The sequence below is a fragment of the Eublepharis macularius genome, chromosome 2 (assembly GCF_028583425.1).
Source record: "Eublepharis macularius isolate TG4126 chromosome 2, MPM_Emac_v1.0, whole genome shotgun sequence".
NCBI lineage: Eukaryota > Metazoa > Chordata > Lepidosauria > Squamata > Eublepharidae > Eublepharis > Eublepharis macularius.
This window is the reverse complement of record NC_072791.1, coordinates 18,922,065-18,948,419: the sequence shown is the minus strand read 5'-3', so window position 1 is coordinate 18,948,419 and position 26,355 is coordinate 18,922,065.

Genomic DNA, 26,355 nt, shown 5'->3' with positions numbered 1-26,355 from the left:
GAGCCATCTCTCCCTCAACTGTCAACTTCCTCCCTCCCTCTCTTCCATCAACCTACTCTCTCTCTACATCAAATTCTACTCCAGAACTGGCCCCTCCCCCCTTCAGCCCATTGAAAGTTAAATCCACAAACAAAGGGGCATTTCTCTGCAATCCCTATCCATGGTTTGAATTTCCCTTTGATTTACCTGGATTTTGTGGAACAGATCGCTTGTTCTTCCTTGTTCTTAAGCCCACAAATTCAGGTTCATGACCGATGAAGCTCAATAATGCAAATCTGTTCTTTACATGGTCTTTAAATTCTTCAGAAATGCTATTTAGATTATATTTTGGCACTGATTCTTTTCGTGTTTCCCTTCAGCTTTATTCTAATTTTTTATATTAATAATTCAAACCACAATCAGCTCCTGGTTTAGTTTTAGCAGCGAGAATAGAGTTTCTCCATCTTCTGCTTCCCATTATGTAATCTATTTGGTTCCTGTATTGGCCATCCAGTGATTTTCACATATACAATCATTCTATTTGATTGCCTGAAGCATGCACTTGCAATGAACAAATTGTTGGCTTCACAAAATTCTTTGAGTCACTTCGTTTTATAATCGTAGTTCAAATTTTCTGACACTGTTCAATACTGCTTTGTCTTCTACTTTTGCATTCCAGTCACCTACAATTATCAGTGCATCTTGTTCACGCATATAATCAATTTCTTGCTGGACACTTGCATAAAAGCTTTCATTTTCTTCTCTATCAGCGTTTGTAGTTGGGGTGTAAACTTAAATGATGGATATGTTGATAGGTCTTCCATGAAGTCTGATTGGTATTATTTGGTCACACTTTGCCTTATAGCTCCTGATTGCTTTATTCTGATTTTTTTTTATATTAACAATTCATGGGCTGTACTACAATCAGCGCCTGGTCTTGTTTTAGCAGAGAGAACTGAGCTTCTCCATCTTCACTCATATATATATATATATATATATATATATATATATATATATATATATATATATATATATATATGTGTGTGTGTTTCAAAGTAAGTCTCTTGTCCCTTCTGCTGTGAAATTATCACCTTTCATTTTATATTTGGGTCTTTCTCTTTGTATCTAGGTCTTCAGTCAGGGGTCATTTCCTGCCAGAATGCACTAGAGTGCCGTTCCAGCAGAGCTAGAAATAGATCACATGGTTATGGCCCCGCCCCCTCATTTTCTTTGAAATGAGTGCCCGCCCATGGATTTTTTTGTTAAATAAAGGTTAATAAAATTAAAATAAAATGGCTGCGGGCTGAGCGGTGTTGGGCCGAGCAGTGTCTCCTCCACTCCTGGCTAGAGGCCTCCATGCTGGGAGTGGAGGAGGCACTGCCACCACCACGAAGCCTCCCTCTTGGCCTCCCTCCCACGCTGCTCTCTGCTCAGCCCACCTGGCCATCCATTCCTCCCTCTGCCACTGCTGCCTCTGTCTCCCTTCCTCTACACCCACCGGCACAGCTTCCTCCCCACACCTGCTGCTTGTCCCAGCTCAAGGCGGGTGGCTGCAGCCTTGAAAGGAGGTGCAGCACCAGTGGGTGGTAGAGAGAGGGAGAATGAGAGAAAGTGCATGTGTGTGTGGAGGGGGAGGAGAGAAAGAGTGGTGGTGGGAGAGAGAGTGTGTGTGGAGAGAGAGAGTGGTAGTGGTGGTATATATAGAGAGATAAAGTGTGTGTGTGTGTGTGTGCGCGCGGAGGGAGAGGGGGGATAAATCAAGGGTTTTTTGTAAATCTAAACAAGGATTTTGGCAGTATCAGTCATGGGGTGGGGGTAATGTACTGGCAGAGCATCTGTGTTTCTTCTGATTTTGTAATGGGTTACTGATTTTTCAATGTTTTCATTGTTTATTGATTGTTGTGAATTGCTTTGCAACTTCCAGATTTATAAAATCTTAATGCAATCTTTAATTCCTTTCATAATTACCATGGAGCACTTGTTGGTTGTATGGTTTAGTGCATTATTTTTTGTTGAAATCCCTCTTGGGTTTTGGAAATAACTTCTAAATCATTCCACTAGCTGGCCAACCGTGGTTTGGGTAATTCCTGGAGATTTGGGGCAGAGCCTGGGGGATGTGGAGTTTGGGGAGGAAGTTTAGAGGGGATCCAATCCCCTAAAACAGCCATTTTCTCCACTGGGACTGATTTCTATGGCCAGGAGGTCAGTTGTGATTCTGGGAGATCTCCAGTCACCACCTGGAGGCTGGCAACTAGAGTTTAGAAACCTGATTTTTGCCTTTAGTAGAGAACAAATAGTACATACAATTTTTTAAAAAGCAAAGGGAAATCAATCCACAGATCTTGAATACAAAGATCCACAGATGTTGAATTAATCTCTTTTTTTTTTTTTTTTGAAAAATTTTTATTGGGTTAGAATCCATTATTTCCACATTTACATTCAATTTTCCCCAATTTTTTCATCTCTAACCCCCTCCCTTTCCCCCCCCTTTTTGTTGACTTCCAACAGCTTTCCAACCCTTTGTCCCCTTTCCCTTACTTTTATTAGCTTCCTCTATCTAAAACAAATGTATATTCTCCATTATTCTAAGCAGTACATCCTTAACTATTTTTAACATTATATGCCCAAACTGTAAGTCTTTGTTTCCATCTTAGATAAACAATTTATCCCAATTTTTCAATTTCAGATATTTCTATATATCATAAACCATATAGATCATACATTCGTTTATATCAAACAATTTGACTTATTCTCTATATATATTACTCATTCTATCTTTTTATAATAGTTCTATATATCTCTCCTCACGTAGTCAATCAATTTGACCCATCTATATCTTCAGACATTCAGTTTGGTACAAAACTTGTCAGAAAAAAAAGAAAATATTGTTAGTTAATCGCTCCTTATATTTAGTCCTTATAATTAATTATTTTCTCTATGTTCTGTTTGTTAACCTATATATATCTATATATATGTCAATCTATTAATCTGACTGCTTATTAATTCACATTTATCTCTTCTCCCCCCGGTAAAGTCTCCCCCCTCTACTTCAATACTTCAGTAGTTCTCAAACTGCCACAGTTTTCCTCCCACCTCCCATTTCTTCTCCAGGTATTGTTTCAGCTTCTCCCAGTCTGTGTTGAACTGCCCTGAGTCCAGATCTCTCAATTTTCTTGTCATCTTATCCATTTCAGCCATATACAGCAATTTGTAAGTCCAATCTTCAATAGTTGGCACTTCTTGTACTTTCCATTTTTGCGCATACAAAAGTCTAGCTGCTGCTGTCATATAAAATATCAACGTCCTGTGTTGGGCTGGAATTCCCTCCATTCCCAAGTTCAGTAGCAGGAGTTCTGGGTTCTTATTAATTTGAAATTGTAAAATTTCACTCATTTCTCTTATTATTTCCCCCCAGTACTGCCTGGCTACCTCACACGACCACCACATATGATAGAGGGAGCCCTCATGCTTCTTACATTTCCAGCATTTATTAGAAGTATTCAAATTCCCTAGCGCAATCTTCTTTGGTGTCATGTACCAACGATAGATCATTTTATAAATGTTCTCTTTGATATTAATACATGTCGTTGTCTTCATTGTAGTTTTCCACAAGTATTCCCATGCCTCCATTGTTATTTCTTTATTAAAGTTTATAGCCCATTTCACCATTTGTGTTTTAACTATCTCATCCTCGGTATACCACTTCAACAGTACTTGGTATACCTTGGATATTCTTTTCTTATCTTCTTTAAGAAGGGTCTGCTCTAGTTCCGAATTCTCTATTCGTATACCTCCCTTTACAGAGTCCGAATTATATAAGTCTCTGATCTGTCTATACTGGAACCAATCGTAGTTAGGTGATAGTTCCTCTTGTGTCTTTATTCTAAGTTTGGATGCTTCAGTTTTAGTTATTTCTTTATACGTTAAACATTGTTGTTCATTATCAACAGCTCTCGGGTCTATCACCTCATATGGAACCACCCACAAAGGGGTTCCTTCTTGTAGATAAATTCTGTACTTCTTCCAGATTATGTATAGACTTCTCCGAACAAAGTGATGCAGGAACATCGAGTTGACCTTTACTTTGTCATGCCATAAATATGCATGCCATCCAAATATTTTTTTATATCCCTCTAGGGCTAATAGTTTCTTGTTCTTTAATGTCATCCATTCTTTCAACCAAACTAGGCAGATTGCATCATGATAAAGTCTCAGATTGGGCAGTTGCATTCCGCCTCTTTCCTTTGCATCTTGTAAAACTTTCACTTTCACTCGAGGCTTCTTGCCTGCCCAAACAAAATCTGATATTTTCCTCTGCCATTTTTCAAATTGTTTGGAGTCTCTGATGATTGGTATTGTCTGTAGCAAAAACATTACTCTTGGTAACACATTCATCTTAACTGCTGCAATCCTGCCCAACCATGACAAATTCAATCTATTCCATTTAATCAAGTCTCTCTCTATCTGAGTCCATAGTTTTTCATAATTGTTTTTGAATAGATCTATGTTCTTTGCAGTTAATTCGACTCCCAAATATTTCACTTTACTTGTTACTTCACAATCCGTTGTTTCCATTAACAATTGTTGTTTCTGCTTAGTCATATTTTTGCATAATATCTTTGACTTCTTTTTGTTAATGAAGAAACCTGCCAAGTCTCCAAACTCCTTGATCTTATCTATCACTCTTGGCATGTTCTCCAATGGGTCCTCTACAATTAACATTATGTCATCCGCAAATGCTCTGACCTTATATGAATAGTCCTTTATTTTTATTCCACGAATTTCATCATCTTGACGTATTTGTATCATCAGAATCTCCAATGCTAAAATGAACAACAATGGAGATAACGGGCAACCTTGTCTTGTTCCTTTACTTATCGTCAATTTCTTGGTCAATTCATCATTCACCACAATTGCTGCAGTCTGGTCTCTATAAATTTCCTTAATTGCTCTGATGAATCTTTCTCCCAATTGTAGCTTTTCCATAGTGGCAAACATAAAGTCCCAGTTTAAATTGTCAAACGCTTTTTCAGCGTCAACAAAGAAGAAACCAACCTCTTTGTCACAACGCTTGTCATAATATTCAATAGCATTGATCACTGTCCTTAAGTTGTCTCTTATTTGTCTGTCTGGCAAAAAGCCTGCTTGTTCCTCCTCTATGACTTCCGAGAGCCACCCCTTCAATCTCTCCGCCAATATCTTCGCAAAAATTTTATAGTCATTGTTGAGTAGCGATATAGGTCTATAATTTTTCACATTAGTCAGGTCTTGGCCCTCTTTTGGGATCAATGATATATTCGCTTCACTCCAAGTTTCTGGAATCCTTTGATCCCTTAAAACCCCATTCATCACCTCTTTTAGGAATGGTGCCAGTTCATTAGCCATTGTCTTATAGAATTTAGCCGTAAGTCCATCTGGCCCTGGCGCCTTTCCTAGATTTGCAGATTGTATTGCCTTACTTATTTCCTCGTCAGTTACTTCACTATTCAACTTATTTCTCCAAGCTTCCGAGATTTCTGGAAGTTTGGTTTTCTCCAAATATGACGCTATTGATTCTTTGTTTACTTCTTTTTTATTATACAGCTTAGCGTAAAATTTATAAAAGGCTCTACTAATGGTAGCCTGCTCCAAATACGTTTTGTTATCTTCGCAAATTTTATTTATTATCTTCTTTTCCCTTTTCTTCTTCAATTGCCATGCCAGGTACTTCCCAGGTTTATTAGCACCCTCAAACGCTTTTTGATTCAGTCTTTTGAGATTCCACTCCAATTCTTTATTGCTCATTGCTGTTAGCTGTTCTTGAAGTATTTTAATTTCCTGGTATACCTTCTTTTTCCCTGGTCTCTTTTTTAGCTGTATTTCTTTGGCTTTTATTTTCTCCTCAATCTCTTGTCTTTTCTCCTCTTTCTTCTTTCTTGCTCTACCATTTAAGTCCATTAGTATGCCCCTTACAACCGCCTTGTAAGCATCCCAAACTTTATTGGTTGGTACTTCTTTATTCACGTTGTATTGTATAAAAAACTTTGTCTCTCTTCTCAGTATTTCCATATTCTCTCTTTCCTGTAACAAGTCCTCATTTATTCTCCATGCTTTCCTTTTTCTCTTTTTTCCAAATTTCCACATAATTGGGTTGTGATCTGAGCCTACCATAGGCATTATTTCTACCTCCTTAGTCCATAATGCTAAGTCTTTTGAGGCCCAGATCATATCAATTCTTGATAATGTAGAATGCCTTGCAGAATAAAAAGTAAACTGTCTGCTTTTAGGATATTCTCTCCTCCATACATCTTCAAGAGTCTCTTGTTGAATCAACTCAAAAAAAAGCTTTGGTAATAGTCCTCTTTTCTTTTGTGCCGTTGTAGTCTTTTTGTCTAGTTCCAAGTCTGTCACTCCATTGAAGTCTCCAGCAAGAATTATCTGGTCGTATGCAAGATCGTCTAAATGCTTCCTTAAATCCTCAAAGAAGCTTTCTTTTGCACCGTTAGGTGCATAAAGTCCGACTACCAACACTCTCTTTAAATTCCAAATACATTCCACTGCTACAAATCTAGCTTCCACATCTCTCATAACAAATTTTGGCTGTAGCTCCTCTTTTATGTACAACACCACTCCTCTTTTTTTCTTGTTGGAGGCCGCTACATATTCTTTGCCCAATTTTCCAGATTTTAAATATTTTACATCCTGCTTTCTGATATGGGTCTCTTGCAAACAAACAATGTCACATTTTTGTTTTAGTAGCCAGTGAAAAGTATTTTTCCTCTTATTCGGTGAGTTTAGTCCATTTACATTCCAAGATAATACTTTACACTCCATACTCATGATCTTGTTGGTAAGTCTTTTTCATTGTCCTTAATAAATCGCTCCATCTCTCGCTCAGATCTGATGCGTTTTTTGGCCCCTCCAAACTCAAAGGACACTCCTTCCGGTAACTCCCATCTGTACCTGATTTTCATGTCCTTCAAAATCTGAATTAGCACTTTATATTTTTTCCGGTCCAGTAACACTGATCTGGGCAGTTCCTTCATTATAATAATCGTCTTGCCATCAATCTCCAATGGATCTTGAAACTGTTTTGTCACAATCCTCTCTTTCATATTTCGTGTTGTAAACTGCACAATCGCATCTCTTGGTAGTTTCCTCTGGGTTGCTATTCTCGAATTCACACGGTATGCCACATCTAGGATAGCCACAACTTCCTCCTCCTCCTTCCCCAGGTACTCAGCCAACACCTCAGTCATCTGTTCTTGCGCTGACTTTCCTTCCACTTCTGGCAAGCCACGAAAACGTAGCTGCTTCTCCATATGTTTAGTTTCTGCAACTGACATTCTCCCCTTCACCAATCTCATCTCTGTTTGTTGCGTGTCTGCTAAATTCTCCATCGCGTCTTCTACTGTTTTAACTCTCTGCTGCGTTCCTTGTAATTCACTTCGTATTGTTTCCATACCTTTTTTCACTTCTGACAGCTCCGATTTTACTGTCTGTGTAACCTCTTTAACCTCTTTTATCAGCTCCAATTTCGTGTCCTTAAGTTCTTTAATCATATCTAAAAGTTTTTTGTCCAGGTTTTTATCCAGGTTTTCTATTGCCGATTGCCACTCTTTTTTTGACATCGTGGGGCTTGCTTTAGCTCGCTCCCACGAATCCGCTCTCTTCCTTAACTCCGTGGCGTAAAATTTAACGTTTTTCTATTTTAAATGTCCCGGTCTTCTTATAGAAATTAAATTTTAAAGAGTCCAAAATGTCGGGCGTCTTTTCTCTATGGTTTCTCTATGATTTTGTAATCCAAGATGGCCTACTTCCTCTTCCGCTGAAGCCGCGACCCTTCCCCTTTCAAAAATGGCGATTCCCTACTTCCTGCCCTCCAGCAAGGGCCGCTTCTCTCCAGCCACTCTATTGTTATTACGCACTTCCTGTCTCCCGTCTTCCCACAGCAGATCTCGCGATGGTGTCTTTTTCTCACAGCTCCAAAGCCACAGGTATTCAAAACAATAGTCCCATTTCTTTAATAACTTCTTTAAACTTAGTCTCTTTTTAAATTCAATTCCTGCCGAGTCTTCCCCTCCTTTTCACTAGTCTGTTGCAGTTTAAAAATCTACTTTTTTTCCTCTCTGTTTTTATCAATCTGTCCCGTCTCAGAAGATAATGATCTTTACCTTCTCTTCACTTTTCTCGGGTTGTAATCGCTGTTTCGATTTTAAGTTCTCCTCTCAGCTTCTTCCCCCAATCGATGCTTGGGTATGTAGGTCTTATGCCAGCCGAATTGGCCCCAAAACTGCCGCAGAGATTATAGCCGACCCGTCGCAAGGTGGGACCTCAAGGATCGGGGGGAGACTCGTTGTATAGAGCCCCCCCTCGTCCGAGATCTAGCTCACCCTAGGGTCTTGAGCGTTCTTTGCCTGCTCCCCGCCTGAGAGCAGTCGGCCGCGGGCTATTTTCACCCCGCCGGCCGGTTAAAACGGCAGTCCGGTCAGCTCCGCAAGTGGAGCTGCGTTAGACCTCCATGGATCCCAAACAGGAAGTCGATGTTGAATTAATCTCATCTGACACTCAGCTCTACTGCTTCGGTTATCTGCCTAGCGTACCGTTTTACTTTTTGATTTCTCTTGATTTTATAATAAAACCATTTAACATCTTGACTATATTCTTTGTGCTTTTGAAGCAATTTTTCTCCAGGTATGCTTGCCAGCTCTGTTGGGAAATACCTGGAGATTTTTGGAGTACAGCCTGAGGGGTGGGTGCTGCCTTCTGACACACTTCCGGCGATGTCAGGGGGTATGGCATATGCAAACCAGTTATGCCAATGACACACTTCCGGTGATGTCAAGGGGTGTGACATATGCTAATGAGTTATGCTGAGTTCCTGCAGCTCTTTTTCTACAAAATGACCCGTCTTCGGTGATTGTGGCAATACATCAACAGAACATTAAAAAAATTCAGGAAAATGGTAGCTCACAATGTGAATGCAGCCATAGATAGATAAATCAATCATAAATAATTGCTGTGTGTTTCTTTTAATCCTGCCCTTCAGTGTTCATCTAAGTAGTTGATGCCTGCCAATATGCTTTAAGTACATGCTGATCCAAGCACACGCACAGATTTGGGGAAAAAAAATATGAACACTGTTCAGTAAGCATCCTAGCTGTTTGCTGCTGATCTATTAGACCAGATGATCAGCTCACATCTGATCGTCTCATTGGAACACTGTAAGCTTGACTGTCAAACACATTTGACATGAAATTTACAGCATCCTTCCTTACGCAGTCTCTCACTTGTTTTGGCAAGGGTTAAATAGGAAGATCCCATAAACCATCTTCTTTCATTTTGGATTGGCTCATCATAGGGTTTTTGAGATAGGAGATAATCAGATGTAGTTTATCATTGCCACCTTCTGCACAGTACTAACCAGGGTTTGCTGAAATTTCACTGCCGTTTTCTGTGAAAGATCCTCTGCTAGTGTCAGCTTCCACTGCTGCTGCTGCCCAAGAATTCCTCCACTTCTATTCCCATTGGAACAGTTAAGTCTCTTCTGCTGATGTGACTGTTGATTCATGAGTGGGGTGGACGCATCTTAATTTGGTGTCTCAGCTTTGACCTTTCTCCCCTGACTGACTCTTTTAGGTGTTTAGACTCTTGACCAAATCTGAGCTCCTGATGATGTTGCTCTCTGCTTCACTAATACACCCAAACCCCCTCACCATGTTAAGGTGTGTATCAAATTAAGCCTGAATTCTCTCTAGAAGCTAAAATGACAAAACTGAGGCTATCATACTTTGGTCACATCATGAGAAGACAAGATTTTCTGGAAAGGTCAATAATTCTAGGAAAATTAGAAGGGAGTAGGGAAAAAGGAAGACCAAACATAAGATAGCTTGACTCAGTAAAGGAAGCCATGGCCTCCAGTTTGCAAGATCCAAGCAAGTCTGTTAACAATAGGATGTTTTGGAGTTCTTTCATTCATAGGGTCACTATAGGTCGGAAGCAACTTGATGGCACATAATACACACATAAGCCATTACTCGTCAGAAACAAAATACCAATTCATGTCCTCTATCAAATAATGTGAAGCATGAAATGCTATCGCATGTGAACTATTTAGTTGGTTTCTAGGGAATTTTAATCAGATTTTAGTCAGGCTCCAGTGTTGCTTCTCCCTGGTGCAAATAATCCAAACAGGATGATTCTGGAAAAGAATCACAACAGCCTGTTCCACTCTGCAAGTGAGAGTCTATAAAACGAGGTCTAAAAATCTAGCAGGACGGATTAATTGTTGTTCAGTGCAAACTCTGAGATTTTTCGTTTCATTTGTGCATGAGAAGTTACGCCTGAAACGTATCTCCCATTACCCATTGAGTAATAGCTGTGGCTACATGGCAGAGCATTTGCTTTACATACAGAAGGTCCCAGGTTCAATTGCTGACATCTCTAGTTTAAAAAGGATCAAGTTGTACACAGGGGTTATTTCGTAGAATAAGAGCTGGAGGAACTCATGAGCACAACTCATTAGCATAACTCATTAGCATATGCCATGCCCCTTGACATCACCAGAAATGTATCATTAGCATAACTGATTTGCATGTGCCACACCCCCTGGCATCACCTATCTTGGCTGTTTTGGACCCAATCCTGGCCACTCAGGGCCAAAATTGGGCCCAAAATGGCAAAAAGGGGCTGAAAATGGCCAAAAAGGGGCCCAAAATGGTCAGGATTGGGACACTGCTGAACAGGAGAGTAATCCACCACCTGTCAGAGGCCTGATCCAGGCCATTTCGGCCCCAATCCAGGACAAAATGAGCCCAAAATGGCCGGGAGTCGGGTGGGCAGGGCCACCTGACATGTGACCTCTTTGGGGAACTGCCGGAACTGTGTTCCTGTGTGTTCCCCCTCAAAATGAGCTCTGGTTGTACATCATAATGGGAAAGACCTTTATCTAAGAGTTGAACTAGAAGTTACAATTTTTAAAGTGCCTGTTTTGGGTTCCCCCAACCCTATTTGCTCTCCCCAAAACCACACAGCATCTGTATGAGATGTCTCTTTACAAATGAAGGTGAGCCCAGTTTAGGTCAGAACTGCAGCACGGAGGAGGGGCTCCTGTGAAATGGTGTAGGGGGAGTTATTGGGGGGAATTCTTTCCCCTTTTTGCAGCTGCATGTGTTACGGGAAAGTTTTAGGGGAAGTGTGTCAGGTCCAGACCTGAATCTTTAAAAAATCTAGTAAGGTCCTGAGAACTTGCAAAGCTTGCAAGAGATGAGAACAAGGGGGGGTATGTCATCTTAGGAAGGGCTGACATTTATAAACAAAATCAAAGAGTCCAGTAGCACCTTTAAGACTAACCAACTTTACTGTAGCATAAGCTTTCGAGAATCCCAGTTCTCTTCATCAGAACTGTGATTCTCGAAAGCTTATGCTACAGTAAAGTTGGTTAGTCTTAAAGGTGCTACTGGACTCTTTTCGATTTTGCTACTACAGACTAGCACAGCTAACTCCTCTGGATCTATTTATAAACAGGGACTGATGTTTGTAGAGACAACTAACTTAGACAGATAGACATGTTTTTCACAATCCAGTGTGAAAACCCTCTAAGAGCCAAAACACACGAGAAGAAATACCTAGATTCAGCACGTGTTCTCTTACCTCAAGGTTTGCTGGGATCTGTAGGCGTCCTGGAAGCTTAAAGTTTAGCATTTACAGAGCAGCAGGGAGGGAAATACAGGCGCCTGTATTTCCCTTCCCCTTCCTGCTGCTCTGTAAATGCTAAACTTGTTCTCTTACCTCAAGGTTTGTTGGGAAGTGTAGGTGTCTTGGCAGCTTAAAGTTTAGCATTTACAGAGCAGCAGGAAGGGGAAGGGAAATACAGGCGCCTGTATTTCCCTTCCTGCTGCTCTGTAAATGCTAAACTTTAAGCTTCCAGGACGCCTACAGATCCTGGCAAACCTTGAGGTAAGAGAACACGTGCTGAATCTAGATATTTCTTCTTGTGTGTTTTGGCTCTAATGTCCAAGCATTTTATCCATTGGCTGATAAGCTCTGGCAGGCCACGTAGTCAAGACCCAGAACTCAGACTGACTAAGACTTAGCACCAAGCTACGAGTGACTAATGACACAGGTTGGACACTTGTCAGCTTCTCTCAAGTTTTGATGGGAAATGTAGGTGTCCTGGTCTTGCAGCTTGGCTCTCCGACTGCTGTCCAATGGACTTTTCAACTGTCACTTGTCCAACATTCCGCCAAGCTGCCTACATTTCCCATCAAAACTTGAGGGAAGCTGACAAGTGTCCAACCTGTGTCAGCCATCACTTGTAGTTTGGCCCTCAGATATGTGAGGGGAAGACTGAAAAAGAGCTGTTCTCCCTCTGTGTGTGTCGGTGGAGGAGCACGTCCACACGTCCACCCTTTATGGACACACCCATTTGCATCTTTCAGGTGGAAAGAAAGAATGGATGCCCGGTATTGCAGTTTCCAAGTCAGGTTAGAGAAATCTTTCTCTGTTTTCATTTTCTTTGTTAGTTTCAACACCATATTTTCTGTAGCCTGAATACTAACTGGCCATATGCTAGTAGATTTAAGTTATAAAGAGAGTGTGTCGATTCCTACCTATGAGGCTTGGCTGGAGGTAAATACAAGAGACAGTGGTGACTACTGAAGGGAAGGATCCCAAAGTTGAGAAGCAACAAGGGATTCTTACTGGAGGGGGTGGGTTTTGCTCAGATGAAACAACTTTCCGCAGGTTCTAAATGGGGCTGAATCTCGCTTGCCTGCTTATGGGCTAGTGGCACAATTAGGGAATGTGGCCTGCCAGACAGATGCTGGAGTGGGAAACATTGCAGAGCCATTCCCAGTCAAATTCTGACCTTGGTAAACCAGTGGCCGCCTGACTTTGTATAAGAAAACTGCATATATTTCAGCTTTTGACTCAACACTTTCCACCTCCTTCTGAAACTGTGCCTACGAATGTGCAACGTTCTTTCCATTTTTATTCCACTGTCTTCCTCCATCCTCCCACTTTCTTACCTCCTTTATGGCAACTAAATGTTCAATTTGTAAGCTACTTGGGGCAGGGACCTTGATATGCTGACCTCGGTAGACCAGTGTTGAAACCTATGGAAACATGTGTTGAAACCTATGGAAACAGTGATCGGTTTGCTTTCATATTACCTCCAGCTTTAATTCCAGTATTAAGGGATCTGACTCCAGTTTTTTTTTTTAATGGAAACCTGAATTCAAATCCAGCCATATACTGTGAAACACATATAATAATTGTGTCTGTGGATGACTGTAAGTCTGAGAGTCATTACATTTGTCAACATATATCTATGGCTGAAGACCGATATTATTGTATTATGGCCCTTATTATTCACTTCATGCATAAACCTTCGTTCATGATTGAATGACTATTTTTGTGCTTTGGACAATGATATTGTCATGGCAATGAATTGCATCCTGCGTGATACATTTTCTTCTATCAAGTAGATTGATTTGTTTTACTTTGTGCATTGAGATGTTCATTACCTTGCATATTTTGAGTTACAATTTGATATTTGAGTGAATCAAATACATGGTGAGAAGCTCTTTGTTTCTGGTACCTGTACTGGTGTCTTATTTTTTATTGACAGCTAGAGATTAGAGAATAGCAATCAGGGGATAGGGGATTAGGGGACAGGGATTAGGGGATAGGGATAGGGATACAGGACAGAGCTTGGTGCATAAAATTTTTAAGTATACGCACAGACATGTGCACACACCGTTAAAATTTTCAGCACTCAAGGAAGTTCACAATTTTAAGTGATACATAAAAATACAGTCCTTTCATTTCAAAGACACAAACCAAAGAACCCTACCCAATAAAGGTTGCATACATACACAGAGATGTTTTGCTCAGCTTTGTTGCTCAAACCGGAGTGGTGTTTTTGGGATCATCCGCACAATATCTTCCAGTTATCTGCTTCCCAGGGTTACCTCGGCTTTGTTCACCTTCCCCAAACTTGCTTTGCTTTCCCCAAAAGATGAGTTTGCATGCCATATGGAAGGAAAGACTGGCATTTTTGAACCCTTCGCCCGCTCTGGTGCCATTTTACTGACCTCATTCCCATCTCAAATGTGCAGCACAATTCTGTGCAGAACATCAGCCTTACTTCCCTTCTGTCTTAACTGGCTTCAGTTTTGCACATTCCTTCTTGGGCTCTTAACCGTGGGCTCAAGACAGTGGCCCAGGATAGGAATGGCATCTTCTGATTGAAAAACTTCAGGGATTACATCAATTCTTATGCGGCACAATAGGACAGATCTCACGCAACTAATTTGGTACCATTCACAATCACCTACTTTGTACAGTTTATTTTAAAAGATCAAAACTACTCAAGTACTATTCCATGAAAAGCCATCTTCAGCTCTGAGCACCCTAATAAAATAGCACGATGGCGCAGATAAATCAAGCAGGGTCAGGACTCTGATGTGTTCCCCTTATCAATTTGTAAATGGAGATTGTCCACCAAAACAACTAAAGCCATCTCTGTCCCACAAGTTGGTCAGGATGGATCATCCAGAAATCCCTGGAGTTGCTCTGCCATAGTCTACTTGATTTTCTTCCTGGAAAAAGTAAGTTTGATTCTGGTCTATAATTTGCCAAGATTTTTCTATTTATAGATTTCCTCCCAAGAAACGGTTGAATTGCTGCTTCTTTAATTGGATTTTTGAGGGAAATGCCCTCTATCAAAGAATAATATTACAAACGGAGCCCTGATCTTATCTTTACTTACTTTGACCACCAAACTTAGACAAGGATCTCACTTACACAATCTGTCATCCAAAACTCCAATGATTCCATCACCATAATTCCCCTGGTCCAATTCTCTTCTGCTGGGTGTTCAAGAAGCTATCAATGACCGGCAGTCTACATGGCAGAGCTGAGCTGAAACAACTTAGTTTGTCTCACTATGGATAATATTTAAATGTCCGCTTTGGGGGCTGGATGCAAAGGAATTTTTCCATTGATAGAGGCTACTTCCCCTTGTGGAACAGAGTTTTCTCCTCCAATTGCAGGCCACTGAGTGATGACCCTTATCGGGTTTTAGTTAAGGCACGATAACTAACTACACACAGAAAGCTCTCATCCAAGTTAGAGAACCAATAACTGTTTATCTAAAGACATATACATAAGATTAGTGGAGAGAGAGAACTAGTAACTGATCGAACTACCTTGGATGGCTTTAGATAGAAAGTAGGCCATCTCTCTCAGGAGGAGGCACCATGCTGCCTCTCCTGGTGCATGCAGGGAAGAAGAGAGAGAGGAGGGGGAGAGAAGGGAAGGAAAGAAATTCTCCTGGCAGGAAGGAGATGGACAGCAGCCTATCTATCTAAGAGAGTCTATGGTCTTTGCCTTCCTTCTTCTCTGCTGGCAGTCCTAAAGGCCTGAGCAAGAGACATCGCTAGTCCCGCCTTTCAACAGATCCTAAGCATAGGGGACCCTACTATTTATTTAAATACTTTATTTATACCCCACCCTTCTCCCCAGTGGGGACCCATTGGCTTACATAATTCTCTTTGTCTCCCTTTTATTCTTACAACAACCCTGTGAGGTAGATTATGCTGAGGGGGTGTGACTGGCCCAAGTTCACCCAGCAAGCTTCCATGGCAGAGCAGAGATTCAAATCTGGGTCTCCCAGATCCTAGTCCAACATTCTAAGCATTACATTATCCTGGCTCAGGAACAACAGAGTGGAGAAGAAGGTACTGCAGTTGGGAGGAACCAGTGAAAATCTCCCCTTTCCACAGCCAAAAATTAATTCTGATTCAAATCATTGTTATCTTCTGGTACTCTGGAAAATACATAGCTCTCCTATCTTATCCTGTGCGGTAGGTTAGGTGGAGTGACCAATCCAAGGTTATCAAGAAAACTTCATAGCCTTGTAGGTCTCCCAAATCCTAGTCCGACACTCTAACCATTAAACGATACCGGTCCTCATTAGAACCATGGTTGAATGAGTTTTTAAGAGACCACCATGTGGTAAATGTCTATGTAATTCATTCCAGACAGCAACACAGAGAGAATGATGTTTATGAATTCTGGCTGATCAGCTGAAAGAAAAACACACGCTTGATTCCAGAAACATTTGATGCGGCTTTTAAATACAACTTGTTTCTTTGGATTACAACTTGCCGAGTCCCAGATGGTGCCCTGCATACATTCATCGTAATTAAGATGCAAATATATTCCAACTTCTTCAGATGTTGTTGAACACACAGAGTGGCACGACGTACACCTTAAATGAGAAGTGCAAATGAAGGAACAAGCTTGCAATCTGAATATCTTGCCAAGAGTTATAAAAGACAAAAAAAGAAAAAAGAAAAAAAAACCCTGACACATAATGAATGCTACAGATTCTTATATGGATGTTATCCTCTTAGAATTAGAGAAATAATCCACAAATCCCTCTTTTATCACATTGATAACGGACGAGTGCAACAGAAGGGGGAAAACAGGAAAATGGGGGGAAAGAATAATGCAGCAAGGAATTATTCTGTAAAAATTGCCCCGCGAGGTATCACCTGCACTGCAATAACCAGATATTTGGATAAATATGATTGCTTTAACTATAAAACTTTATGCTGACATAATTTCGTGTAGGTGTGGGGAGTGTGATGTGCAACCAGCACCAGAAGGGGAGGGGCCAGGGTAGCTGCCCAATTGTTGGGTGTAGGGCGGAGTGGTGGGATCTGGAATGGGTGAAGGGAATGGGCAATCCAGGAACAAGCCAGGGAGGAATGGGCAGTGTCTGGTTAGAGTGCCCAGTGGCCAGAGCTTGTCCAAGAGAGGAGGGACCCGGGTGATGCTACCCCCCTCTCTCTGAGGCTTGGGATGCTCCATCGGGTCAGAGGAGGCTGCTGCTGCCACAGCCGACCAAGCCACCAGAGGACAGATGCAGGAGGATCCTCACACCGGCGATCAGCAGAAGGCCTGGCAATCCTAGATATCTGTGATCGCCCTGCTCCTCTTTTTCGGGAGAGTCGTATGAATCCATGGGCCTCCGTGATCACTTATTTTTTTAGGTACATGATAAAGAAAAGACGCATCCCCCTATGCAGAGGCAATTACCTCCCTGAAAATGTCAGACTCGAGCTACCAAAGGAAGTGCAGTAAACTTGAGAAATGTCTATAGCTGCTTTAAAAATACAAATACAAAAAGACAAATACAAAAAAAGAAAACTGGAAAGTTTGCGAGAAATCTGTGCCAAAACAGTATATTCTTATGAATAATCAACATGGGGGGGTGAAGGGTTAGGAAGGACACCATGTCCTCAGATCTGCAGATGCAGCATTTCAGGAAGCCCATCCATCATTTCATTCATTCATCTTTCTATCATTCCCCCTTTGGGTATTTTATATCTCACTTGCTGGCCTGGCATCTCAACGTCTCAAACGAAACTTCAGCAGTGATCAATGGCTCCATGCTACGGGACTCAATGGAGTGTCAGTCAATTAGCACATTCCCATGGATGACTAGAACACAAGGAAGAGGAGGCATAAATAAAACCATTCATCCACATTTCACTTTACAATGACCATGAAAATTACCAAGGAGACACTGCCAGGGCAGTATTTGTACACCCCCATATAATTTCCCCATAGCTTTTGCCCCCTCCGAACTGATTCAAAGTGGCACAATTCTTCGCTAGGTTGCGTATGGAGACCAAAACTATTGCTCTCCTTCCATCACACTCTTCCACTTGCTTTCTCAGGAATTAGGAGCTGATCCACACAGTCAGGAAAAGGGCATGATATGATACGGGTCTCAGGACCCTATAAAGGCGATAAAAATGCTTCTGCAATTCTCCTCACTTGAATTTCTTGCCAGATATTGGAGCTTATTTTTTAAAGTGCAATCGAAACATTAATAAGATTTGAAAACAGAAATTGATTCTACAAGTGGAGATTCACAAGGATTTGTAGGGGACATCTCAACTCTCCCTCCCCCACCATATCTTCTTTCCCTTCCCTGCCACCCATAGCCTCTCCTCCTTTTCCTACTTCCTTCTTTCCTTCCCACCCACCTCTGTCTGCCCCCCAGTCTTCACCTTTCCCCCTTCCCTCAGCAGCCTCTCCCCACTGGCCCAGTTGTGTGATGCCGACTGAGCTGAGCCAAGTTCCTCACACTATTTCCTGTTTCCTTCCTTCTGGCAGCCTCACCTTTCCCTATGTCCATCTCCTCTTCAAACTCACCAAACAACTTACTTTTAATCCGTCCACCTATCTTCATCTATATTTCTTAATTAACTTCATTTAAGTACTGCCTTTCTCCACAATGGAAAACCCAAAGCAGTTTACATCATTCTCCTCGCCTCCATATTATCCCCACAACCCTGAGAGGTAGGTTAGGCTGAGTGTGTGTGCCTATATCAAAGTCATCCAGTGAGCTTCCACAACAGAGTTGTGATTCCAAACTCGATCTCCCAGATCCTATCCTGAAACTCTAACCACTACATTATACTGGCTTTGTGTGTGTGTGTGGGGGGGGTGCTGTTGACCAGCAGGAAGCAGACAGGCCTGGGTGAGTCATCCACGTCATGTGGTGTCAAGTTGCCTGGTGGTTGCTTCTGGGCCTGGCCCAATGAGCCCTCTCACAAAGGCCAAAACAGCCCTGAAAAGGGCCATACCCCTTCCCTTGCCTTTTATTGACAGAAACCAAGCATGGAATATTGGCTAAACAGTTACGGTTGCCTAGCAACAGACGGTGGCCGTTTCCACACAGCTTACCTTGTTGTGGAAAATAGCGAAATCTCGAGCAAAATCACGCGAGAAGATGCTGTTATCACGTCTTCTTGTGTGATAACAGCATCTTCTCGCGTGATAACAGCGTCTTCTCGCTATTTTCCACAACAAGGTAAACTGTGTTGAAATGGCCGGTGAGGGCATCTTGTTAAAGCTATAGGCAGTTTTTTTATTATTTTGGTTTTTTTAAAAAAACCCACAGTGTATTTTTTTAGATTTCAGATTTTTTCCTGCAAACTTGGAGTATTTTTCAGGTGTGTAGGAAGATCTGTCTTGCCCATTCACGGCTCCAGTCTCCAGATTTAAGTATCCTCATATTAGGGCCACTTGGCTATTAGTATATACAATAGTATAAGCAGAATGCCATGAACATAATGGAACTTTCCTGCCTCCTCACTGTCGAATACTAAATACCAGGGCTCATTTTGAGGGGGAACGTGCCGGAACACAGTACCGGCAGTTCCCCAAAGAGGTCATATGTCAGGTGGCCCTGCCCACCTGACTCTCGACCATTTTGGGCCCATTTCATCCTGGATTGGGCCTCTGATGGGTGGTGGATCACTCTCCTGTTTAGCAACGGCCCAATCCTGACCATTTTGGGCCCCTTTTCGGCCATTTTCAGCCCCTTTTTGACATTTTGGGCCACATTTTGGCCCTGACTGGCCAGGATTGGGTCCAAAACAGTCAGGATGGGTGATGTCAGGGGTGTGGCATATGCAAATCAGTTATGTTAATGACACATTTCTGGTGATGTCAAGGGGTGTGGCATATGCTAATGAGTTGTGCTAATGAGTTGTGCTAATGAGTTCCTCCAGCTCTTTTTCTACGAAATGACCCCTGCTAAATACCATTGTGTGTCAATGATCAAAGGTTGCCCAATATCAACTGTGATAAAGAAATGTGTGAAATCTCTGTGCTCCTATCATAATACTCCAGAAAGGGCAGTAGCTCTAGTAGGTGGGCAGGTCAGACTCTTCTGTGTGCTGCCTTCCTTCTGTTCCGCTGCTGCCTCTTCATTTACACAGAATGCTGTTCTCAGGGACTTCCTCCCTTCCAGCTACTTCCTTCTTTCCTGTCTCTCTCTTTCTCCTCCAGCCTCCATGAGAGCAACACAGGCTTTCAGCATCTCTCTCCATCCTCTAGTAGAATGCCTATTTTGCCTTCCCTATTAAACAAAAGTATGGATTTGTTTAACAGTAGAGTATGTCAATTTCTTTCTTAAAGCAACAAGCCTCATGTGGACTTTATCCCTAAAGCATCCTCACCCTTTTTGCTGTGCAAAACTAGATCTAGCCCAACAGTATCAAATATTAGAATTCATATTCTTGAGGGCCAAATGCAGATGTAAAATACTTGAGAAACATCTGGGAAATATTTTAGAAAATTGCTGGAAAATATTTGACACCGACATTTGCAAAAGAGAATTTGGAAGAGAATTTTTGGAAGCAAATTAGTTTCTTTACAGTTAGAATACCCTGACCTGGATAGCCCGAGCAAGCCCGATCTGGTCAGATCTTGGAAGCTAAGCAGGGTCAGATTTGGTTAGTAATTGGATGGAAGACCTCCAATGAAGACCAGAGTTGCAGAAGCAGGCACCTCTCTTAATCTCTTGACATGAAAACCTCACCAGGGGTCGCCATAAGCCAGCTATGACTTGATGGCAGTCTCCAGCACCACAGTCTGAATATCTGCTCAACTGTGTGTGTTATGTGCCATCAAATTGCCTCTGACCTATGGCAACACTGTGAATGAAAGACCTCCAGAACATCCTATCATTAACAGACTTGTTCAGATCCTGCAAACTGGAGGACGTGGCTTCCTTTATTGAGTAAGCCATCTCGTTTTAGGTCTTCCTCTATTCCTACTGCCTTCCACTTTTCCTAGCATTAGAATCTTGTCTTCTGCTCAACTATATATGTGCAAACAAGCAAATCTTAATAATGGCTGCACCTGTTTTCTAAGTTTTAGCCATTCTAAGTTTAGACAAAGTAGTTGGGAAGGAGAAGCTTAAACTTGGTTTTCAGAGTAGGGCCGTTTCCACACAGTTTACCTTGTTGTGGAAAATAGCGAAATCTCGTGCAAAATCTCACAAGAAGACACTGTTATCACGTGAGAAGACGCTGTTATCGCACAAGAAGACGCGATAACAGCGTCTTCCCGCGTGATTTTGTGTGAGATTTCGCTATTTTCCACAACAAGGTAAGCTGTGTGGAAATGGCCTAGATTGAAATCAGATTCTCTGCCAGCCTTCTAAACATGGCTAGTATTAGAAGTCCTTGATGTTTGATCAAATTCTTTTTAAAAAATATTGTAACCTGCCCTGAATTTCAGTGAGAAAGATGGGCTGTAACTGATGTGAATAAAATAAATTGTTTGTCCCTTTGTTTGCAAGATATTCCCCACCCTACTCCTTGCTCAGTTCAAAGTAAAGTACTGGGGAATTTTAAATCCAAATTGCATAAAGTGAAATCAAACGATACGTTTAAACAAGCTATTGTTGTGTGGTTTTGGTTTATCTTTTTCAAAGGTGACAACCCGGGAAGGGCCAGCCAGGCAGACCACAGCCTGCTCCTGATCAGTTAAGAATGCAAATATTATCATATTAAAAGGCAATTATTTTCTGAGCATTTTATAGTCCCCGAGGACTAGCCAAGAGACACACCTCCTCTCCCAGCTCCGTCATATTTCATCTATCAAGGACATGACCCTAGTTATTTACTGACTGTAATGAGACTGCCCACTGTTTGATGTTACCATAAATAAGCAGGTAAGATTGCTGAGTTTCAGGAAATCCAGACTGATTGCCTAGAAGACATGATCATTTTAATAAAAAAGTATGGCATGTGTAATCACTACATTTATAGTACCTGTGCCAAAATGAAATCTAATTTCCATGAATGTCCAGGCTTCATACAGATCTATTGCTTTTCTGGAGACTATACTGCCTCTGTCCCTATTATATTGTTTCATACCCCACTCTGCAGTTTTCCAAGTGGAAGAAAGTTCCAGGAAGAGCCACAACACATTGGCAGGAAACTGATGACACGTTAATTCTGAGACTGGAGCAGTTTGAAAGAGGGATCGCTGCTTGTGATGAGAAAATTAATTTCATTTTGGCCCAAGGTAAACAGGTATTATAGGGTTTTACATTGTTGCAAAAACAGGTTCCCTTACTCTCTTGGTTGGAGTCGGGGAGGGGCCCGGCACTCACATTTCCTTGACTCGTCACACACACACACTCCCAGATGCAGTGCAATGATGTCACTTCTGTGAAGTGACATCTTTTCGCAGGCTTTGTAGCGGGCTGATTTGGACCCCAAATGGGTCCGATTCAGCCTGTTTGGGGCCCACATTGGTCTGCTGTGAAGCTCACGAGTGTCCTCAGGATGGAGTAATGGCGTCACTCCTGGGAGGGACATCATTGTGCCACTCCAGAAGCGCACCTGGGAGGCCTGTTCCCCCCACCTTTCCCCCCCCCCCCCGTCGCCAGCCAGGTGAGTGGTAGCAGGGGGCAGAGGGTGCGAACAAGGGATCCCCTGCCCCACCGGGGAACAGCAACCTTACTTTGGCCAGAGGTAACAGTGGGACAAAAGTAACCCTGGTGTAAGCCAAATCTGTCTCAAACCATTTTCAGCTCTCTCCTAAACTGAATATATCTCCCACCAGTTTCTGTTTCTTTAAGAACTAAGGGCCAAATTAGACAATACCATGTCCCCTATTCCACCCATGCTGCGGTTCCCAGGAGGATCTGGGAGATTAAAAAATGAAGTTTAAAATGGTGGACTTGGGGTCCATTATATCATCTAGTTTGGTATTATGGGACACTTTGGTTCAGGGCTATTACATCACTTGGCAGCCATAGCTATAACTGAGACAGTCACGTCTACCAGTCCTCAGAGAACATGTTCTGCCCTGCAACAACTTGTAGCCAATCAGATTATGCCAAGTATACTTGTTCCTTCCATATAAGGTAATGTAAGTGCCTATAAATCTTTATATCTGCCTCAGTACAAGGTCTTTGGTTTTCTGTTCTTAGACCCATGTGTGTAAGTAAAACTGGTGTTGGTTTAATAAATTCTTTTTGACCTTTTGCGTCTCGGGTCTAGGGTGTCCGTTGTTTCCAGGTTTAGCAGACAGGGATAGCCCAGCATGCTCTCGAATTCTCAGAAAATCAGCCCAGAGACTTTTAGTCATTGGAATATTGATAGTATCTGTTGACTTAAAAATGCACAAACAAAAACAAGAGGGCCAAGTTTGGTGCAGTGGTTAAGAGTGATGGGACACTAATCTGGAGAACCGGGTTTGATTCCCTGCTCCTCCACTGGAGGCCAGCTGGGTGACCTTAGGTCAGCCACAGCTTCTTGGAGCTCTCTCAGCCCACCCACCCATTGTCGTGGGGATAATAATAACATACTTTGTAAAATGCTCTGAGTGTGTGTTAAGTTGTCCTGAAGGGCGGTATATAAATCGAATGTTGTTTTTGTTGTTGTTATTTCTTAGACCATGTATGAATGATCTGGGCTAAGCAAAGCTCAGAACAAAGCAAGGATCTGCAAAGAAGCCCGGGGAAAGTCCCGGAGTCTAAAGGACATCCAGAATTTTCAAATTTCCCAAAGCAAGCAAAATGAAACAATGTTGGAAATCCACAAGAAAGACAATGAACTGAAGACTTTTCATTAGTAGTGCAGCTTTGCAATAAACCTTACTTAAAATACTGTGGAAGAATCTACTCACTAAGTCAACAGATTTACTGTGCAATTCCTCCTACAGTAGACTTTCACAGTACATTTCCCTATCGCCATCCATTAGCACTAAACAAGCCCATCACTCGTTTATGCTCTCCGTAAAGTTATTTACAGTTCCACATCCTACCACTTCCTTCTGCCGTGGCCTCAGCTCTCTCTCCTCTCCCCTTGCTCCCTGCTGCAGTGAAATCTTTGCAAAAGGGTGTTTTCTGCTTTCTTTTCCCTTTAATGGAGATGCTACACATATTGTAGCCTTAGATCCAGAGGAGTTGGCCACGTTAGTCTGTAGTAGCAAAATAGAAAACAGTCCAGTAGCACCTTTAAGACGAACCAACTTTACTGTAGCATAAGCTTTTGAGAACCACAGCTCTCTTCGTAGCCTTGTAAATGACACTGCTGATTTCTGTCTTGAAAGCTTGATGTCATGTCCAGCTGGGACCCAGAAGCGACATCAGCAACACTCTGTAGTAGAGACTGGGCAAAATCCATGGACCGTTAGTGACGTCACTTCTGGATTCCAATCAGAAATTACATCAATGCATTGTTAACATTCTTTCCCCCATGTTTCAACCTTGCAAATCTCCCAGTGGTTCCAAGCATGCACTTGGTGAGCCTGTGCCCCCCATCTGTGCCCTTTGTCCCTCTCTTGTCCTCCTGAGTGAGCAACTGGCTGCTCAGACTCCTAGGAGACTCTGAAGATGCAGGCTTACTAAGGCTTTTCAGCCTGAAAGAGAGTGTAAGTTTGCCCAGGTGACACAGTGAATCAAAAAAAAAAAAACCAGACAAGGTATACGGGCTTTTTTTTTTTACTTTAAGGAATTTAAGAGGGTTAACACAAAAGCTGATGTTACCCATTCAAGCTCTGCAAGCACATAAGTACACAAAACAATAAATCCTTACTAGGGCTAATTTAGGCTAACTTGACTTAGACACGTGGACTGGCTGGCTAATAACTCTACAGCTGAGCCTCACCAATAGAGTCCACAAGATGGAAAGCTGATCTTGCAGTGCTGGGAGGGAAAAGGTGATGCTGTTGAAAGAGCCTCCCAGATCATGAAGTTTGAAACAGAAGGACAAGCTACGTGATCGAGTGGAGTGCAAGTGGAGTGCAAGTGAACAGGGAGGAATACATGTGAGGGCCAAGCTACAAGTGACAAATGACACTTGCCTGGCAAGTGAACAGACTTACGTATATTCCTCACTGTTCACTTGCCATTCACGTGGAGCACAAGTGAATGGCAAGTGAACAGGAAGGAATACACGTGAGTATGTTCACTTGCCAGGCAAGTGTCATTCGTCACTTGTAGCTTGGCCCAGAGTGGTGGTCTAGCAGCAACAAGAGTGGGAGCCACCCCCATGGCTGAAAACAGCTACGTCTTAAAGCAGATCCAACCAATCAAGGCATAATACCAATTAGCAGTTGCTACCCCGAGAAACTTATGAGAAGAGATAAGACGTGCTAGCCCGCAAGCCTTGCCAAGGTCACACAGGTGCAAACAATTTGCCTACTGAAACCCTTCTCGAACGTGGGAGACTGATTTTACTCATGAGACAGTTCTTAAAGGTAGCCTGTCATAACAACATATTTCTCAGGCTCAGCCTCCCATCCTGACGCCATCCCTGCCATGAAAATGCCACACACAGCCACTGGATTTAAATGGGTGCAACAGAGTCAGTCAGTTGGGGGATGACCGCCCCCCCTCCCGATCCAGGAGGGAGCTAAAGGATGCTGGTGGAAAGGAAAGGGTGCCTGTGCAGCACTGAGAAGCCAGCTCTAGAATGGCAGGGCGTGCTTTAGGTGGAGTCACTTTTGGCTGATGACCTAAGCACAAGCACAGCCGACAGAGATTAGCAGCAGCAGGGAGAGGGAAGGGCCACAAGGCAGCTAGATCAGGCTGCTCATTGAGGTGGGCTTGAAAAGCAGCAGCAAGATGCTCTTGAGGGTGGCTGATGGAGGGGTTCTGAGGGCCTCATAGCAGGAAGGCACTGTCAACCACTTCCTTACTTTGACTGCATGAAGCTTGGAATAAACATCTGCCATCAAACTGATGTGAGTACAGTGAGTTCTTGGCAGAATGGGACCCATGGAACTTAGACCTTTGCCTAGCCTGCGATGGGTTCCAGGGCTTCAGGCTGCACAGGAGCCACCTGGTCCTGCTACAGTGGGTTTATCTGGATGGCTCAGACTAGCTTGATTTCATCTGCTCTTGGAAGCGAAGCAAGGCCAGCCCTGGTTAGTTCTTGGATTAGAGACCACCAAGGAAGCCCCCTGTCGCTAGACAGAGGCAGGCAATGGCAAACCACCTCAGAATGTCATTTCCCTTGATTACCCCATGGGGTTGCCATCAGTCAGCTGCAACTTGATAGCATTTTATACACACTTTAATTGACAGCTGATCTGTACCTTATTAAAATAAACCTAATCCCCAATGCAGGTTACCCTAGGCTTACCATTGCCTTGGTCAGAGTGGGAGATCCCCTGCCCTAAATCAGGGCTTCCTGCCACCACTTGGGGAGACTAGTGGGAATGGAGAGGGGAACGTCATCAGCAAGCTAACATCATTCCTCATGTGCCCAGAAGTGATGTTAGTGCATCACTAGGGGATGCTGTGGGATACTTTAGTATTTGGGGGAAACTCTGTGGTTTAACAATAGAGTTTTTCCCAAATGCTAGAGCATCCCATGTGTCATGCTGACATCACTTCCGGGCACATGGGAAGTAACATCAATGTGCCGGAATGATAATGACATCCCCTTTCCAATTCCTGCCATGTTTTTCTTCCCACTGGCCAGCCGAGCTCTTCCTCAACTCAGTAAATCCAATGTCTACCAGTTGCCAGGATGTAATCTCACCCGGAAGTGACTCTTC